A 16,725-nucleotide genomic window follows, 5' to 3' on the forward strand; every position below is an offset into this window, starting at 1 on the left:
TGAAGGCTGTAATACCGTCCTCATGCATTTACCCCTTCATCCTTACAGAATGTCCCTCATCTGGAAATGCTTCTTGTTGTATACTTTCTTTGACAGTTGGCCTTTGAAGTATATAGTCACATGGGTTTTTATCTGGTCCAAATTTGCATACTGTGGCATTTTCCATTCTTTTCATTTAAACTTTGTGTGTTTAAGGTGGGTTCTAATTCACACACTTTCTGCAGAATTTGACTTCACGTGGGGATCTCTAATGTGACTTCCCTACTGCTTAGGTCTCAGGTTTGGTGTCCTGCCCTTGGCACCTCCTGGGCTGTTGAAACTCAGGCTTTAGCCATCAGGAATAAAAAGATGTACTCTACAAAATTATTTTTAATTTTATTTTTAAATTACTTCATTGAATGAGGTAGGGTTGACATTTAAGTAGCTGTACATATTTAATGTACACAACTTGATTAGTTTGGAAATAAGTACACATCTGAGAAACCATCATCAGAAGCTATGCCATAAACATATCCATCATCGTTGAATGTTTCCTTCTACCCTCTACATTATTATTTCTTTGTGATAAGAACACAACATTAAATATACCAAACTTTTAAATATACAGTACAGTATTGCTAACTATTGGGCTTCTTGGTGGCTCAGTGGTAAAGAATTCGCCTGCCAATGCAGGAAACATGGGTTCGATTCCTGGGTCAGGAAGATCCCCTGGAGAAGGAAATGGCAACCTACTCCTGTATTCTTGCCTGGGAAATCCCATGGACAGAGGAGCCTGGTGGGCTACAGTCCATGGGATCACAAAAATTGGATATGACTTAGGGAATAAACAACAACAACAACAACATTGCTGACTACAGACATTATGCAGTGTATAGATTTCTAGGGCTTACTCACTGTGTATAACTGAAACTTCATACCCTTTGACTAACACCCCACTCCACTCCCAGCCCCTGGCAACCTCCATGCTGGTGTCTGATTCTCTGAGTTTGACCATTTTAGATTCTACATGTAAGTAGCATCTTAAAGCTTTTGTCCTTCTGTGTCTTATCTCACTTAGCATAATGCCCTCCAGGCTTATTCATGTTGTCGTAAGTGGCAGGGTTTCCCACTTTTTAAAGGCTGAATAGCATTCCACTGTATGTGGGCACCACATTTTCTTTAGCCCTTTGTGTGTTGATGGACCTTAGGTTGCCTCCATGATTTGGCAATTGTGAACAACGCTGCAATGAACATGAAGTGCAGGCATCTCTTTGAGATCCTGATTTTATTTCTTGTGGATTTATATCCAGATGTGGGATTGTTGGATCATAGCATAGTTCTGTTCAGTTCAGTCAGTTCAGTCGCTCAGTGGTGTCTGACTCTTTGTGACCCCATGAATTGCAGCACGCCAGGCCTCCCTGTCCATCACCAACTCCTGGAGTTTACCCAAACCCATATCCATTGAGTCAGTGAGGCCATCTAGCCATCTCATCCTCTCTCATCCCCTTCTCCTCCTGCCCGCAATCCTTCCCAGCATTAGGGTCTTTTCCAAAGAGTCAACCCTTCGCATGAGGTGGCCAAAGTATTGGAGTTTCAGCTTCAACATTAGTCCTTCCAATGAACACCCATGACTGATATCCTTTAGGATGGACTGTTTGGATCTCCTTGCAGTCCAAGGGACTCTCAAGAGTCTTCTCCAACACCACAGTTCAAAAGCATCAATTCTTCAGCGCTCAGCTTTCTTCACCATCCAACTCTCACATCCATACATGACTACTGGAAAAACCATAGCCTTGACTAGATGGACCTTTGTTGGCAGAGTAATGTCTCTGCTTTTCAATATGCTATCTAGGTTGGTCATAACCTTCCTTCCAAGGAGTAAGCATCTTTTAATTTCATGGCTGCAATCACCATCTGCAGTGATTTTGGAGCCCAAAAAATAAAGTCTGACACTGTTTGCACTGTTTCCCCATCTATTTCCCATGAAGTGATGGGACCAGATGCCATGATCTTAGTTTTCTGAATGTTGAGCTTTAAGCCAACTTTTTCACTCTTCTCTTTCACTTTCATCAAGAGGCTTTTTAGTTCTTCTTCACTTTCTGCCATAAGGGTGGTGTCATCTGCATATCTGAGGTTATTGATATTTCTCCCAGCAATCTTGATTCCAGCTTGTGTTTCTTCCAGCCCAGGGTTTCTGTTAGGTAGTTCTGTCAGGTAGTTAGAATAGGAAAAAGGAATCCAGAATGGCGGTGGCTAAAGGACAAAGAAGGGAAAAGCCCACAAAAATAGAACAAAGGAAGGTCCGAGGATGGGAGTGAGGACCTTAGGTAAAACAAACAGCCCTCCTGGCCAGCCCAGTTTACATAGGGCAGGCTCAGGGGAAGGAGAAAAGAACATAAAAAGAGGAGCCAAAATTGGGCCAGAGGTTTCTCCTCTCTTCACATCTTTTGGGTCGGCCAGTCCTCATGCCTTGAGGATGTATTTCCCTTTATTTTCTAAATAAAACTGAGCTGTAACACTGGTCTGTCCGTCAGTTCAAATTTTTGTTGTGACAAGACAGAACCAAGGAAATTACAAACTCCCCTGACAGTTCTATTCATTTTTAAGAAGCCTTTAAGTAGACACTGACTCCAGCACTTGCTTACTCTCTGGTTAGGATTTTCTTATTGTTTCTGCCCTTTCATTGCTTCCCTGACTTCACTGCCAGGTCAGTCATGATTTTAAAAATATTTTACTTATATTCTCTTCCATTTTTAGGCCTTTGAGTATTGAGAAGGTTTCCTCTGAATACTTGTTCCAAAATATTTCTGAAAATGAAAGTCTCTTCTTCACCTACTCACCAATAGGGCTGTTTGCCCAATATGTAGGAGATCTTTTAAAGTACCATTTTATTTAGAAATACATCCTCCTAGCATAGTATTCATCTTTCAACTTTGTTAGTAGCATCATTTTTTTCTAACGCACTAGCTTTGGGTTTCCTGCGTCATACATGGAACTCCCATTGTCTATTTTATATATGGTAATGTGTATGTTCAATGCTATTCTCTCATATCACCCCACCTTCTCCTTCCCCAAGTAGCATCATTTTTATGGAGAAAAATCGAACACTAATAAAATTAAATGTTCCTCTTTTTCTTTATGGCTTCTGGGTATCATATCTCACCCAGTTGAGTATTTCCCACACCTACATTTTATTTTAATTTTCTAAAGTTTAAGCTGTTACATTAAGCTATTAATTCATATGGAATTTATTATTGTAGATAATGTATAGAAAAGATTTAACTGTATTCAATCCAGGTAGATTGCCAATTATACTGGCACCATTTAGTAAATAAACTATGCAATACGTTGAGTTGAAATGTCACCTTTATAATACACTACATTCTCACATATTCTTGGATCTATTTGGGGCTTTTCTATTATGAGCCAATGGTATATTTGTGTCTTTTGGTATCAAAATCAGACTTATTTTCACTGCAGTGCCCTTAGTTCTAATTTTTAGTATTTCCTATGGCAAGTTCCTTCTCAAAGTAACAGTGAGATTACTTTTCAAAATTTCTCTTGGCAATTCTTGAATGTTTGTTCTTGCATCTAAAATTTTAAATTGTTTTCTCTGTCCCAGGGAATTCTATTTTTTCATTATATTTTATATCAATTTAGGAAGCATTTATCTTTCCTTGCCTTTCTTTAAGAAGTTTTTTTTCGCCATACACATAGAGTTGAAATTGCAGAATTTGTTCTGTACATGTAACATGCTGACTCTTTTATATGTCATTTCATTTAATTCTCACCAAAATCTCTGTGAAAGAATGATTAATATTCCCATTTTAGAGTAAGAAAAAGAAGGACAGAGAAAGGCAATAATGTGCCCAGGACCATTAGTGAAGAGTGAGCAGGGGGTCCCACCCCTGATACTATGTATCATGCCCCCAAGGGGACCTGGGCATCTAAGAGTTCATTTCCAGTGGTTCTCAGGCCCCCATTTTCTCGCTAGAGTGCTTGGCTTATTAAATAAGAAATAGTCCAAAATCCACTTTGTGTAGAATAAGATTTGCTCTTGGGACATTGATTTCATCTCATAGCCTGGACCAACTGTCTGCTGGGGTCTAGGCATTTATTCATTCTTTCTGCCACTTACGCAGCACTCATGTGGAGAGCTGCCTAGTACATGTGACTGCCAATCTTCATATGTCACTGCTGTGGGCACTGTCCAAGACCAGAGAATGAGGCTTTGCCCCAATGAACTTCCACTGCATTTGAGGAGCTGTAAATAGAGAGCTAAATAGTCAAGCACAGACTAAAACAGCCAACACAGGACTAGCCTCTGTGGTTCCTGTTGAGTCCTCAGCTCCAATGCCTGGCAGGTATAGCATTTTGGAGGATGAAGGAATGAGCCAAATCTACAACACAGGAGGCTAAGGAACAAAGGGAATAAAAAAGGGGCTTATTTTCTGTCAATGTAAAACAGTTCTCTCAACTGGAAGAAGAGACCCAGTTAGGAACACACCCAACTGAGATCAGTTCTGTAGAGATCATCTTTGAAATAATGGAGGGGCCTTCCATATCAATGTTCTTAGGAAGATGAAAGAAAGTGATGGTCTCTGGGCAGAAACAAAGGCAGTGCTCTCTCTCTCATTACCTTGTCCAGATTCCTGCCTGAGAAGAGGACACTGCTGTGTGCTGGGGTCCCAGGAAAGGAGCTGGGGACATGTGGGCTGGTTCCTGCCCTCCTCCAGCAAGTTTGGGTTCCCTCTTCAACATGCTGGATGGTTCTTCTCTGGGGTAAGCACCAATGCTTGTTCTGGTTTATCACCTGCCCATTTGTCTTATAATGAGTTTATTTTTATAGTGAAATAGGATCTCCTAACTTAGGACTATTTTTCAAAAGTATGACGAGTTTAAAGCTTACAGCAAATTTAGCAATCATCTCATTCATAGCTTCCCAGATTAATCCATTGCAAATTATATACTTTAAGATCTTAGAGATGATTTTCCACAAAAGAAGGAGGAGGATGTTCTATGGTCAATAAGTTTGGAAATGTCAGATTGAAGAAAATTGAAGAGGCTAGGCCTCTTAACACCATTATCTGCATTTGAATTGCAAAGAGGGGGCTACAGGCAAAATTACTTATTTGACCTGGGAAATTTTTCCTGTCAGTTTCACTATCTTCTTGACCCATGGTGTTCCAAAGGAAACTGGTCCAGTTCAGTCCTCTTCACAGATGCAAGATCTGAGCCTAACAGCAGGGAATAATTTGCTCAAGATTTTCTGTTCATGGGTGGCCAATTCTGGACTTCTGACCCTCAATCTGGGACTCTCTCAATGAAATTGACCATCCTTTCTGAGCCAGAGTGAGATAAATGGTAGACAGAGTTGACATCCTTGGTTTTATGTGAACTAAATAGAAAATCAGGATGACTTTTCAAAATAGAGCAATTCAGAGAAGAAAGGAGGGATCTGCTAGGTTGGATGGTGGGGGTGGGGGCCATGGGTTCACCTCCTCTCTGTGTCAACTCCCCCATCTCAAGAACCCTTTGTGATGGCACAATAGTTCTGTGATGCAGGCCTAGAACTCAGCTCTCCAGTGCATTCTCAGGGCCCAGCTGCCTGAGGCTGGTGAAAGGCTCTTCTGAGCAGGCTAGTGTCCCATGGCTGAGCCCAAGCCTGGCTTCTTGGAGAATTGATTCTATCTTCTACTTCCTGTGTGGTGGGGGTTCCTCCATCTGTTTCTCTGCTTTCTATAAAGGAATCAATCTTTACTATATTGAAGAAAAATGGAGGTACAGGTCAGATAAGGAAAGCCTACTTTCCAGGGAACAGATTGGGAAGGGCAGAGATTAGAGGAGGGACTAGGGCTCTCCCATCCATGGCTCACACGCTGAGTGTGGCAGGGAGCCTCGGCAACAACTCAGGTGGGATGATTCAGTAGCCATGGATTGGATTCTTAAGAGTCTGGAATAGAGTCCCCTGGTCATCAGTGAACCTTGTGCATCGATTGATTTTCTTCTCAGTATCTCTAGATGCAGTCTTTCCTGTTGGGGTTGATCTGGAGAGCAGTCTTTAGCTTTGAAAAGTCTCCGATCAGACCTCTAGCAAAGTCCGGGAGAGATGGCTCACAGGAGAAGAATCTGGAGACCATCTGTGCTGTCCAAGCAGGGGACTGCGGAGTGGAGGTGGGCAGTGCGTCTCGCCACTGGGTGGTGCTGTGAGCTGCCGCGGTTGAGTCTGGAGGACACGTCTCAGACGTCTTCTCCTTCCGGGATGACTTCCGGTCTGCATCACGGGAGAGTCCTCCAGTGAACATGACTCAGCACTGCACCCAAGGGCCTCATTATCACCTCGTGGTCACTGATCATCTTAGCCTGTATGCCAATTTCTGGGGCTCTCCGGGTCTAATCGAAAGGAACATTCTTCTGGGCCTCCTATAAGACTCCTTTGCTCCTGCAGCTTCATCAGCTTGCCTGGAAGAAGCCAAGGTGGCCCGGGGGCCCCTTTCTCTTAGGGAAAGGTGGGTCATCGCTCCACCTTCTTTCCTGATCCGATCTTCCCAGCAGATGACAGGGAAGGAGAACCTCTAGAGAAGGGGATGTGGAAGACAGCCTTAGGATGAGGCCTAGAAGGGCCCTGAGAAGTCAGGGATATAACTCCTGACAAGCCTTCCTTGTCCCCATTCCGGCCACACAGCTGTGTATCCATCCCGCAGCCCCGGGACAAGCCCCCTTGTGAGGGCAGATTTCTGCAACAGTTGCGGCAAGATCACTGTTGTGGGGCATGTGACGGGGGGTCCCGCTGCCCTCTGGGGGCCCCGTGATGGAGCTACTCCCACTATGTGCCAGCTCCTCCGCGTTTGCCTTCGCCAACACTGGCTTCGTCATCCTCAGCCTCCATTTTCTCCTGGGGCCCGAGGAGCCCTTCCCGTAGCCTTTGTTCTCACCCAAAGTCCTCATTCACTCACTGGCTCCTCTCTTCCACCAGCACCCTTCTACCTCTGGACCCCACATTCTTCACCTCTACACTTTGACTTTGTTGTCAAAAGCCAACCGCAGGCGCACACTTGGCCCCTTGAGCTTAAGCCCCGCCCAGCCCCTCCCCTTCTCAGTTGATCCCCCAACCTCACTCAGGAGGGTCTCAACCTCTCACCAAATCCCGCATAGAGCTGACTGTTTTTCATTTGCCTGTCATCACCCACCACCAACTTTCTCCCCCACTGCCAGGCCCCACTTTAAGTCACTCGGGCTAATCTGATGCCATCTTCTCTGTCCCAACAATCCCAAGCAGGGACCACTCATGTCTTTTGTTATTAGCTTTATTTTATGATTTTCTCTAGTCTTGATGTTCTAGTATCTTGAATCCTCAGTGGCCAGGAAGAAATTACCCCTCCAAAGGGTGACCAGTTCTTAGACACAGCAAATGACTTGCCTGTCAGGGTCACGGTTCTTGCATTTGCACCTGTTCAAATGTCTTATTCTTTAAATACTTTTTCATAATACAGTCACTGAGAAAAAGACAAAAAAACAAAAAAACTAAAAACACTCATGGGCTTGTCAAAGTGAGAGGATCCAGTGGACCCAACCCCAAGATGGGCTTACCCAGTATGTCTTCTCCTCTCTGAAACTTTGCACAGCTGTAGAAATGGGTAGGGTTGCACAAGAAACATGAGAACACTTTGTTGACAGTGAGAAATTTAGAGTATGCAATACTTCTTGGAATTCAATGTTAATAATATCGAGTTGACACAAGAGTTAGCAAATTTACTTAACTTGGTCATAGTTTTGAAACCAATAAGCTTTTGTTTCAAAGCCATATCATTCCTCTAAAAGATGTGAACCAGTTGTGTCAACATTAGTCAGTTCAGTTTAGTCGCTCAGTCATGTCCAACTCTTGGCGACCCCATGGACTGCAGGATGCCAGGCTTCCCTGTCCATCACCAACTCCCGGAGTTTGCTCAAACTCATGTCCACTGAGTCGGTGATGCCATCCAAGCATCTCATCCTCTGTCGTCCCCTTCTCCTCCCGCCTTCAATCTTTCCCAGCATCAGGGTCTTTTCCAATGAGTCGGTTCTTTGCATCAGGTGGCCAAAGTATTGGAGTTTCAGCTTCAGCATCAGTCCTTCCAATAAATATTCAGGACTGATTTCCTTTAGGATGGACTGGTTGGATCTCCTTGCTGTCCAAGGGCCTCACAAGAGTCTTCTGCATATAACAAGGGAAAAATCTTTGAAGTACTAGTTTCAATTATTGAGAAAAAAATTTTGGTGGTAAAATAAATATAATGGAACTTACCATTCTAACCATTTAAAAAGTACACAGTTGGGTGGCATTAAGTACATTCATAATGTGGTACAAACTTCACCACAACTTGGTTCTAGAACTTATTTCTATTTTCCCTGGAAGGAAACCTCACATCCATTAAGCAGTGACCCCCATTACTCCCACCTCTGCAACCCAGCATCTGGCACCTACTCATCTGTTTTCTGTCTCTAGAGACTTTCTTATTCTGGAATATTTCATATAAGTGGAATTATCAATTGTTCGACTCTTTTGTGTTTGGCTTCTTTGACTTAGCTTAATGCTTTCAATGTTATTCCATGTTGCCCCCCACTCCCCGTATTAGCACTTCATTCCTTTTTATGGGTGAACAATTTTCCGTTGTTTGGACGGCCTACATTTCTATTCACTCATCAAGATATTTGGGTGGTTTCCACCTATTTGCTATTGTGAGTAACACTGCTATGAAATTTGTATACAGATTTTGTTTGAACACCTGTGCTGAAGAGGCCATTTTTTCTCCCATTAAATAGTCTTGGCACTCTCGTGGAAAATCAGTTTACCATATATGTATTAGTTTATTTCTAGACTCCAAATTCTATCTCATTAATCTGTATGTCTATCCTTATGTAAGTACCACACTGCTTTTCGTCTTATAATTCTGCAGTAAGTTTTGAAATCAGGAAGTGTGAGTCCTCCAGCTCCTTTTTTTTTTTTTTAATATGACTGGGGGCACTTGCAAGGCCATATGAATTTTAGGATAAGTTTTCCCATTTCTTCCAAAAATGCACCTGGGAGTTTGAAAGGGATTTCAGTGAATCTGTAGATCACTTGGGATGATTTCTATCTTAATGATATTAATTCTTTTAATCCATAGACACATATTGTTTTTCCATTTATTTATATTTCCTTTAATATCTTTCAGCAATTTTTTTTCATTTTTGATGTTTAAATCTTCCCCAAAACAGATGAGGGAACATTTTAACTCATAACATGAGGCCAACATTATCCTGATATCAAAGCAATCAAATGCATCACAATAAAAAAAAAACCTACAGATCAATATCCCTATGAATAGAGATGCAAAATTCTCAACAAAATAGCAAACCAAATCCAATAGCATAATAAAAGGACTACTTATCATGACCAAATGAGATTTATCCCAGAAATTCCAAGGTGATTTAACATATTAAAATCAATATGATACACCATATTGATAGAATAAAGAAAACAACTACATGAATTAATGCCAAAAAGCATTTGATAACATCCATCACAAAATGCCAAAGAATATTCAAATTACTGTACAATTACACTCATTTCACATACTAGCAAGATTATGCTCAAAATCCTTCAAGCTAGGCTTCAACGTTATGTGAACCAAGAACTTCCAGATGTACAAGATGGATTTAGAAAAGGCAGAGGAACCAGAGATCAAATTGCCAACATACGCTGGATCATAGAAAAAGCAAAGGAGTTCCAAGAAAAAATCTATTTCTGCTTCATTGACTACACTAAAGCCTTTGTCTGTGTGGATCACAACAAACTGTGGAATATTCTTAAAGAGATGGGAATAACAGACCACATTACCTGCCTCCTGAGAACCTGTATGCAGGACAAGATGGGTTCAAAATTGGGAAAGGAGTACATCAAGGCTATATATTGTCACCCTGCATATTTAACTTATATGCAAACTACATCATATGAAATGCTGGGCTGGATGACTCACAAGCTGGAATCTAGGTTGCTGGGAGAAATAACAACAACCTCAGATATGCAGATGATACCTCTCTAATGGCAGAAGGCAAAGAGGAACTAAAGAGTCTCTTGATGGAGGTGAAAGAAGAGAGAGAAAAATCTGACTTAATACTCAACATTCAAAAGCTAAGATCATGGCATTCGGTCCCATCACTTCATGGCAAATAGATGGGGAAAAAGGAAAAGTGGAAACAGTGTCAAATTTCATACTTTTGGGCTCCAAAATCAATGCAGTGACATCAGTCAGGAAATTAAAAGACATTTGCTCCTTGGAATAAAAGCTATGACAACCCTAGACAGTGCATTAAAAAGCAGAGGCATCACATTGCCAACCGAGGTCTGTATAGTCAAAGCTACGGTTTTTCCAGTAGCCATGTATGGTGTGAGAGTTGGACCATACATGAAGAAAACTGAGCTCCGAAGAATTGATACTTTCAAAACTGTGGTACTGGAGAAGACTTTTAGAGTCCCTTGGACTGCAAGGAGATCAAACCAGTCAATCCTAAAGGAAATCAACCTTGAATATTCCTTGGAAGGACTGATGCTGAAGCTGAAGGTCCAATACTTTGGCCACCTGATGGGAACAGCTGACTCATTGGAAAAGATCCTGATGCTGGGAAAGATTGAGGGCAGGAGGAGAAGGGAACAACAGAGGATGAGATGGTTGGATGGCATCACTGACTCAATGGACATGAGTTTGAGCAAGCTCAGGGAGATAATGAGGGACAGGAAAGCTTGGAATGCTACAGTTCATGGGGTTGCAAAGAATCGGACACGACTGAGCAACTGAACAACGATACAACTTCCATAATAAAACACCCAAGAACCAGCAATAAAACTCCTCAACCTAATAAAGAGCATTTATGAAAAACCCACAGCTAACATCATAATCAGTAGTGAAAGACTGAACGTTTTCCCCCTAAGATCAGATACAAGGAAAGATGCCTGCTTTCACCAGTTTTTCAGTATTGTAGTGGAAATTCTAGCCAGAACAATTCTACAAGAAAAATAAATAAAAGTCACTCTAATTGAAAACAGAGAAATAAAAATTACCTGTATTCTTTTGGGGAAGGTCTGTTAGTAGCAGAGAACATCATGAGAAACGCTGGGCTGGAGGAAGCACAAGCTGGAATCAAGATTGCTGGGAGAAATACCAATAACCTCAGATATGCAGATGGCACCACCCTTATGGCAGAAAGTGGTGAAGACCTGAAGAGCCTCTTGATGAAAGTGAAAGAGGAGAGTGAAAAAGTTGGCTTAAAGCTCAACATTCAGAAAACTAAGATCATGGCATCCGGTCCCATCACTTCATGGCAGATAGATGGGGAAACAGTGGAAACAGTGGCAGACTTTGTTTTTCTGGGCTCCAAAATCACTGCAGATGGTGATTGCAGCCATGAAATTAAAAGACGCTTACTCCTTGGAAGGAAAGTTATGACCAACCGAGACAGCATATTAAAAAGCAGAGACATTACTTTGTCAACAAAGGTCCGTCTAGTCAAGGCTATGGTTTTTCCAGTGGTCATGTATGGATGTGAGAGTTGGACTATAAAGAAAGCTGAGCACCAAAGTATTGATGCTTTTGAACTGTGGTGTTGGAGAAGATGCTTGAGAGTCCCTTGGCAGGAGGGTGATCTGTGCCTCTCAACTTTAAAAGAAAATAATTACACTGGGGCAAAAGGGCAGTTTTCCAGAAAAGAGAGCAACCACAGTCATTCTGAACCCAGGGAACACAAGAAACACTACTAAAATTATATTTGCCTCTTAACTCAAGAGTCTCCCTTCATCCCAGTGAGCAAACAGCTTCTTCTAAAATGCAGCCCAGATAAGCTGAGCTTGGCCTCCGAGGGGTGAGGATCCCAGAAGCTGGTGTGGTAAGGAGGGGGGGGTGGACTCTACTCTCTATTGAGCACGTTCGTGCAGGGCTGGGGACACTGGGTAAATGTGCTCCACCAGCCTGGTGACAGTGACACTATACTGACATCATCGCCACCTGAACAGCACCCTGGTAAGGACCTCAACCACTAGTAATTGCTGGGGGTGGGGCGGGGCGGGGCGGGGCGGGGGGAGTCTCCAGGGGTAGAAACAAGGTCACACAATGGACACAAAACATTATGACTCTGATATCACCTCCAGAAGGTGCTTCATGGGCTCTCAGCTGGCACAGAGGCCTCCCCCTGTGCATCCCACATACTGTGGGGGCCTCCCTTCGGCTTCATGTCCAGCCCAGACACAAGTCTAGCTCAGAGCTCAAGTCCTCGTACTGTCCTGGGTCTTTCTAGCACCCCAAAAGTGCCCTGTCACCCATTTTTCTTTGTCTTGGTAGTGGTGGGAAAAGCAATCAGCACCCTTTAGTGCCACCTGTGCATCCACACCTCACTGAGTCCCTAAGGGGTATTTCCTCCTATGACCCCATTTGAAAGCTGAGAACACTGAGGTTCCAGTCATGTGGCCTAGCAGGGTTGAAACCAGTAGAGCTACCCTTTCTCTTTCCACCTCCACAGACCTCTCTGCCCTCCTCAGCCCCTGGCCCATTCTTTTTTCTCTATTTTTCCTTCAACAAGACAAACCCCTGACAGTTGAACACACCCGATGATCCAACCAGTCCATCCTAAAGGAAATCAGTCCTGAATACTCATTGGAAGGACTGATCCAACACTTTGGCCACCTGATGCGAAGAACTGACTCATATGAAAACACCTTGATGCTGGGAAAGATTGAAGGTGGGAGGAGAAGGGGACAACAGAGGATGAGATGGTTGGATGGTATCACCGACTCAGTGGACATGAGTTTGAGTAAACTCCAGGAGTTGGTGATGGACAGGGAGGCCTGGCGTGCTGCGATTCATGGGGTCACAAAGAGTCAGACACGGCTGAGGGACTGAACTGAACTGAACTGAACTGACCTGGCTCAGCCACGGAACTGACTCTAAGGGTAAAACCAGTGTCCTTTCTTTTCAGTGAAGTCTACCTTGACCTTTCAACCTGATGCCTGACATTACCTAATGAGGCCAAGCTGGCTTTGGCTTGAAACCAAACAAGATGATGCTACATCCTGACTGCTTTGTCAATTGTTTCTCCCCATTCTGCATGTGGGCTGTTTTATAACCTGCACTCCTCAGACTCTGATCAGTGACCACCTTAAGCCTGATCTTAATGAGGCAAAATGTAGACTTTGTGATAATCGGTGATTTCTGCCAAAAACCTGTCTATGACAGAGAATTGGGGGAATATGAAAACAGAAACAAGTTTGGTCAAGTTGGGAAATGCAGCGTGGCAAGTCAGACTGGCAGCGCTAGAGGCCTGAGGGAGAGGGTGACCGATATTTCTACAGTTGGGTTTCTGTTCTTGGGCTGGACGTGTTTCCACAGTTTAACCGCAGACACAGCCTCTAGATGCATGACAGTAATAGCTCCTATCAGTTGAATTCTTAACAATGTTCCTGCCTTTGTGTTGAGCACATAACATGTATTTGTTGTTTGATTGTAGTGGGGTGAATGGAGGACCCCTCCAACCACATGTCCACATCCTAATCTCCAGAACCCGTGAATAGGACTAAATTTGGAAAAAGGACCTTTGCAGACATAATGAAGTTAAGGATCTCAGGATCGTCTCTGATTAACCAAGTGGGCCCTATGTCCAATGCCAAGAATCTTTATAGAAGACCCAGAGAGAGACAGGTGAGGAAGCCCAGGAGAAGACAGGGGCAGAGAGTGGAGTGAGACAGCCACAAGCCAAGGAAAACCCAGACTCACCAGGAGCTGGGAGACAAGGACTTTCCCCCTAGAGCCTTCGGAAGGAGCACGGCCATGCTGATGCCCTTATTTTGGATTTCTGGCCTCCAGAACTGTGAGAGAATACTTTTCTGTTATAAGCCACCCAGCTTATAGCAATTTGTGATGGCAGCTCTAGGAAATGATGATTCCTTCAACCGCCCTGGAAAATGGGCATGTCAGTGCCCAAGGTCACAACCTGACTCCTGTGGGATACCATTTACTTCCATCAGAAAAATGAGGATGTTGTAATAAAAGGGTGAAACGTATTCCCCTAAGTTTCCCATAAATGTGTGAAGAAATTGAGGTTATAGCCACAGAGGCTATAAGAGGCTTTAGCAACATGGCCTCTTGCTGCCCTCTAGTGGTCAAGATGATGAATGTCACCACATTGTTTCCGTTTGTCTTGTTTCTAGCTCCACCTGTGTGTGTGTGTGTGTGTGTGTGTGTGCGCGCGCGCGCTAGTCTCTCTCGTGTCCGAGTCTTTGAGACTCCATGGACTGTAAGCCCACCAGACTCTTCTGTCCATGGACTTCTCCAGGCAAGAATACTGGAATGTATAGCCATTCCCTTTTCCAGGGAACCTTCCCCACCCAGGGATCAAACCCATGTCTACTGCATTGTAGGCGGGTTCTTTACCATCTGAGCCACCAGGGAAGCCCAGCTCCACTGAGAACCAGTGAAAAGCTGTGCACTTTAGCAGAATAAAACTTAAGAGATGCCTCCGTGTGCTCTACCAGGGTTCGCCTACACATATTACACTGAAGAAGAGAGATTATGTCCTCTTCATCAGGGCACACCCAGCCACCCAGCACTGAGCCCCGAAGCAGGAGAGGAGGCGAGGTGCGGCAGGAAGGGCTGGTGGGGCCGGTCCCCCGCCTGCTCCTGGATGAACCTGGGCGTGGCGCAGCCGTCTTGGAGCCGCCCATTCCTCGTCTGTGAAATGAGCATAAAACCTGCCTCACACTATGATATTAAATGGTGTAAAGTGCCCGGCATGCGGCAGGCCCTCAACAAAGGTTAATACTCGATGCATTTTGTGTGAAAGAAATGCAATCACCTACATAAAGGACAGGGCCTTCCTTCGTGGCTTAGTGGTAAAGAATTCACCTGCCAATGCAGGAGAACGCATGCTCAATCCCTGGGTCAGGGAGATACCCTAGAGAAAGAAATGGCAACCCACTCCAGTATTCTTGCCTGGGAAATCCCATGCACAGAGGAGCCTAGTGGGCTATGGTCCACAGAGTCACAAAAGAGTCGAACGTGATTTAGCAACTAAACAACCACAACACAAAACAAAATGTCACAGCCTAGAAGAGAGCCATAAGTGGTGTGTGAATGAGAAGGAAGCAGGAGGGTATTCTAGGGGAAATCCTGGTCTTGTCAGAGCTTTGGGACCTGATTTATTAGCCCTGACACACACTCACTCTGTGTCACTTCTCTGGACCTCAGCTTTGTCATCTGTGGAATGGGAAGTTGAAGAACAGAATCCAGCAACTGGAAACCCGTGGACAGTGACTTAACCCCGTGACCAAATCTGTCTTGCCACTCGTTTTCATGCAGCCCATGAGCTAAAAATGATTTTTACAGTTTCAATGGCTGAAAAACAATCAAAAGAAGAAATGTTTTATGACATGTGAAAAAATATGAAATTCAAATATGTGTCTGCAAATCAAGTTCTATTGGAATCTAGCCAAGCTCATTTTTTATGTATCGTCCATGGTTCCTTTCTTGCTAAAACAGCAGAAATGAGGCATTGGCTTGGAAAGCTGAAAATATCTGACCCTTTACAGAAAAAGTTAGCCAACCTCCAACGTAACCAATAAAGCTATTTGAAGCTCAAAGTGACGGCATTCTGGGTCTACATCTCAGCAGTTCTCTTGACCTTTCCTTCTGGTCTCTGGTCTCCTTCTGGCCTCAGTTCCATGAATCACCAGCTACATTCACTACAATAAGTAAGGAGCAGGGAGAAAAGCTCTCCTGCCACGGCACTTTTATCCAGGAAGAGAATACGTCCCAGAAACTGTGTGTGTGGAGGGGGGCGAGGGGGGTGTTAGTTACTTAGTCGTGTCCATTTCTTTTTGACCCCATGGACTATAGACTGCCAAGCTCCCCTGTCCTTGGGATTCTCCAGGCAAGAATACTGGAGTGGGTAGCCATTTCCTTTTCCAGAGGAACTTCCTGACCCAGGGATTGAACCCAGGTCTCCTGCATTACAGGCAGATTCTTTACCCTCTGAGCCACCAGGGAAGCCCCTCCCAGAAGCCCTACCAGTTGTTACAAGAGGGCAAGAGCGCGGAAGAGCAGAGGGACTAACTGCATGAGCTGAACTTAGAGGATGAAGACGGTGAGATGTGGACAGACTCCGGATACCTCCTGGGGGAATTTCTGCTGGACTGATTGGGTAGGGGCGGAAGGCAGAGAAAATGGGGACCAAGGGTGATACCCACATATTTGGCTTAAATCCCTGGGAAGCTCCTGGGATGATTGGACAAGTTTTACAGAAAAGGTAACTTTTAGGAATGAATCCAAATGTATTTCTTACATAAGAGCTTTGACTGCATGTTTGTGTGTGTGTGTGTGTGTGTGTGTGTGTGTGTGTGTGTGCATACATCCTCTCTTACTAGGATGCTCCCATGCAGGAGGGAGCTCCCTGCTCCCAGAAGGGTGGGGAGGGAGCAGAGGGGTGGAGTAGCGCTCACCACCAGCAAGTTGGCACCGGCTTGCCGCAGTAGCTACTTACTGACACCGGCCCTCACAGCATGCTCACCACATGCCATGCTGCCATGCGCCGTGCAAAGTGCTACCAGTATTAACAGATGTAATCCTCAGAACACCCCTAGAAGTCCCTTTACCAATCCTCATTTTATTGATGGGGAAATCTGGGATTCAAAAAAGTGAGGTGATATGCCCAAAATGACACAGCGGCTGGGTGGCAAAGCCATCT

General features: G+C 44.1%; 1 long non-coding RNA gene across 1 annotated transcript; it reads left to right on the forward strand.

Moving 5' to 3' along the window:
• Window positions 1–10,425: 10,425 nt before the first annotated feature.
• On the forward strand, window positions 10,426–14,047 carry LOC145525315 (uncharacterized). The gene is made up of 2 exons (XR_014068098.1): window positions 10,426–12,014; window positions 12,967–14,047. It is a non-coding gene; the product is annotated as an uncharacterized LOC145525315 (long non-coding RNA).
• The last annotated feature ends 2,678 nt before the right edge of the window (window positions 14,048–16,725 follow it).

This window comes from Giraffa tippelskirchi, chromosome 11 (genome assembly GCF_054371585.1).
Source record: "Giraffa tippelskirchi isolate mGirTip1 chromosome 11, T2T-mGirTip1v1.2.pri, whole genome shotgun sequence".
In the NCBI taxonomy this organism is placed as follows: Eukaryota; Metazoa; Chordata; class Mammalia; order Artiodactyla; family Giraffidae; genus Giraffa; species Giraffa tippelskirchi.